The sequence below is a fragment of the Alexandromys fortis genome, unplaced genomic scaffold (assembly GCF_014885135.2).
Source record: "Alexandromys fortis isolate MF-2015 unplaced genomic scaffold, M_Fortis_MF-2015_v1.1 scaffold_105, whole genome shotgun sequence".
Lineage (NCBI taxonomy): Eukaryota > Metazoa > Chordata > Mammalia > Rodentia > Cricetidae > Alexandromys > Alexandromys fortis.
The window spans coordinates 2,113,697-2,117,276 of NW_026068011.1; positions in this window are offsets into that span (position 1 = coordinate 2,113,697).

Genomic DNA, 3,580 nt, shown 5'->3' on the forward strand with positions numbered 1-3,580 from the left:
AAGAAAGGATTTGGCTTTAACACAGTAAGATTACATCAACAATATCATATAATAAACAATTATCACATAAGAACTACATTTACAATAGTCAGTTTATTTGCCTTTGACAAGTTCATATAAAATAATCTTCTATTTATCATATCTTTGTGAGCCCAAAGCTCTGTACCCAATTTATCTTCTATCATAACCAAGAGAAAGTCTAACTATATCTTGTCTTCAACTCCATCAAAGCCCCCAGGAGGATATACACTTGAATAATCAGAAAAGTGCAGAACAACCATTGTCCAAAACTATAGAAATAACAGAGACATCAGGCTGCCAAAGTGGGCTGGTATCTTAAAGGCTATTGAGTGAAGGAGTTTCCATAGAAAACTTTCCTATGAAAAAGAAATTTTGAAGGACTCACCTACCTTTTCATGGCAAATTCCACAGTATTTTACTTTTTTGTCCAGCTTGTCCAGTCTGTACAGAATATTTTCACGAGTCAAGGCAGGAGTAGTTTCTTGCTAAAATGTCTAGCTTTTTCAAAATATAAAAAATTCCATTTGGAGGTTATTCAATGCCCATCATCAATTTTTGAAGTAGGTTGGTGCTGCCAGGAGTAGACATGTATCACTATTACGAAGAGCCCGATATTAACAAAATATTTTAAATTTCACATTCTGTAGGTCTTAAAAGTATTTGAAAAACATTTTTATGAAGAGCCCTATATTAACAAAATATTTTAAATATCACATTCTGTATTTGAAAACCATTCACTAAAAATATATCAGTTTAACCTTGAAAACATACCTAATGTGACTATGAGTTTAATTGTTATAGATAACAAGCTACTAACCTGTCTCTCTGTGTGTGCATGTGTGTGTGAGTGTGTTTCTGCATGTATGGTTCTTAGATAGGGAAAGAGAGAATAGAAGCTTGTTGAAGCATCCAAGAGGAAAAATTTGTTAAAGGAAATACAAACTTATTTAAACATATTGGTTAATGAATGTGTGCCATTATTGATGATTCAAAATAGATCTCCTGAGTAAATTGGGTATCTGGGAACCTTGGGGGAGGGTTGAAGGAGGAGGAGAGAGGCAGGGAGGGGAGCAACGAAAATGTAGAGCTCAATAAAAATCAATAAAAAAGGGAAAAAAAAACAAATAGTAAAGAGGTCAGGACAAGCCAGCTACAAATATTACCATGGGTTAATTAAAAGTTATCGGTAATTCATGAAGGAAGACTGTGAGTTGCACAAAGGTGCCTTTTATGTGGTCTCTATGAAGCCAAAGGGAAATGAGATTCCAATGGCGAGGATAGTTAAAAAGATAAAAAGTACAGCAGGATGTCCTTTGTATTTGATTTTTTTCTAGCCCTGATGTGGACACTGTCAGGTCATTTTCTCACATCTTTTCATCGGTGTACAGACATTTTGATGGAAATGGCCTGTGTGATTAATTTTCTGACTCTTCTTATTAATACTAATAGACAATAGTTGTATCTCTCAATTATAAGCATACTGTAAATCTCTTTTTCCTTTTCTTTTGCCAAATGCCACTACTTGGTAGAAAATGTTGTATAAAGAAAAGCAGCATCCAAGCTTGGGGACTCATTTTAATTATCTTGTGATGACTTCCATGGTGCTATTAAAGCAAAATCCAATCTCCCAGCAAGACATAAACTCATGAACTCTTTTCAGTTTCTCCTTGTTTTTGTTTCACATGACTCTGTGGCGATGACAAAAGAACATGGCTTTACTTGTCTTCTAAAATATTACCATGCTATAGCAAAAAAAAATTCAACTGCACAGTGCCAATATGTATTTCATATTATGTGGGTTTGAAAAAAAATTATTATTGAAAGCTGGTGACTGCTTACTATAAAGTATCAAGGAGAATGCATTTAAATATGTTGTTTTGTCATCTTAATTAAGTTATCTTTAGTATACAGTCAAAATTATTTCTATAGTTTTATTTTCATACAAACCAACTTATTTGGGACTTGAGAAAATGTGAATTTAGAAAAATAGTGTTTAAAGGATTGAGCTTTAATCTTGCTAGATAAGACCTATATAACTTAGCAACACCCCAAGTCCCAGAGTGAGAAAACACATACATAGTTTAAATTTTGATTCATACAAAAAGCTTTAACTTATTTCAGTTCACTCCCCCCTATGTTTCTCTCTCATAAATTATTTATTAAGAAACATGAATATCTCAAGAACCTAAGACACATGGATGAATGTATGCCATGATAACATTTATTGTATGAAAGATAATGGCATTGTTACAATACTTTTTGGATAATTTGGTGTGCATTTTAAATTCTATATTTTTTGTATCTATATTTAAAAAGCAAAAAGTTTCTTCTTACTGGCTACAACAGCTAGTTTGTTTATTGGGAAATAGAATCAACTATGACCCATGTAAAATATTTTCACTAAAGCAGTACAAGATGAAATAAGTTTGAAACACTCTGTGTATGGAGAAATTTCTGAAAAAAAATTGAAATGCATAAATAATTTTTCTAGGCTTTTGTTAATGTCACAAACTCTCTTGAGATATGGACTAAATACCAATAAAACACTGAATAAGAATATTTAGGTTTTGAATATTTCAAATGTTTTTATCTTTTACTTTAGGACTCAAAAAATTTTACAAATTGCAAATGTTATATTCAGGAAATAGTGCTGTGTTGTTTTCAGATATGATTATTGTAAAGGTCATCATGGAGTAGTTTAAAATAATCATGAAAAAATATTTACTTGTTCACAATATTTTATTTTTTTTGCCAGAAATTTCCTGAATGAACATACAGCTATATGAATTTTTTACTATTTTTCATTTTCACCTTTTTATTTTTATTTTTTTTTTTAGTTTTTGAGATTACATTATTTCCTCTTCCCTTTACTTTTTCCAAATTCTGCCATATACCTCCTCTTGGTTTCTTGTATGTATTCATGTGAGTCTTGGGTGAGTATGTATGCATGCGTGGAAGTACCCACTGAGAGCAAAAAAAACATGGCAGATCCCCTGTAAAGCAAGTTCTAGGAAGTTGTGTGCCAGCTGATATGGGTCCTGGAAAGTGAATTCAGGTCTGCTAAAAGAGCAGTATGTATTCTTAACCAATGGCCATCTGTTCAGCTTCCAGTTTTGGTTTTCAGTCTCTTTTAATCATTGATAAGGTATAAAGATTTTTATTTGGAAAACACACTGATAAGTAGAAATAATGTTATAGTTTGGAATTAATTTTTTTCTCTAATTTCATTGATTTCTAATTTTATGGGTGAAGAAACAACAAAGCTCATCTGCTTCATTTTAAATTTAAATATTTTGACAATGGAGGCAGACAATTAAGGCAAATTGGGATGACCTATAATGTTTGTTTATAGAGAAAAATACTTTCTACAAATTATTTGGCAAAATATTTTAATCGCATTATGTCATAATGTGACTCAGTTAATTTTTTTCCCATTGGATATTTAAGAACTATTGAACAAGTCATTTTTTTTCTGCAACCACACTCTTTCTTTTTTATTTTATTTATTTATTAAAGATTTCTGTCTCTTCCCCACCGTCGCCTCCCCTTTCCCTCCCCC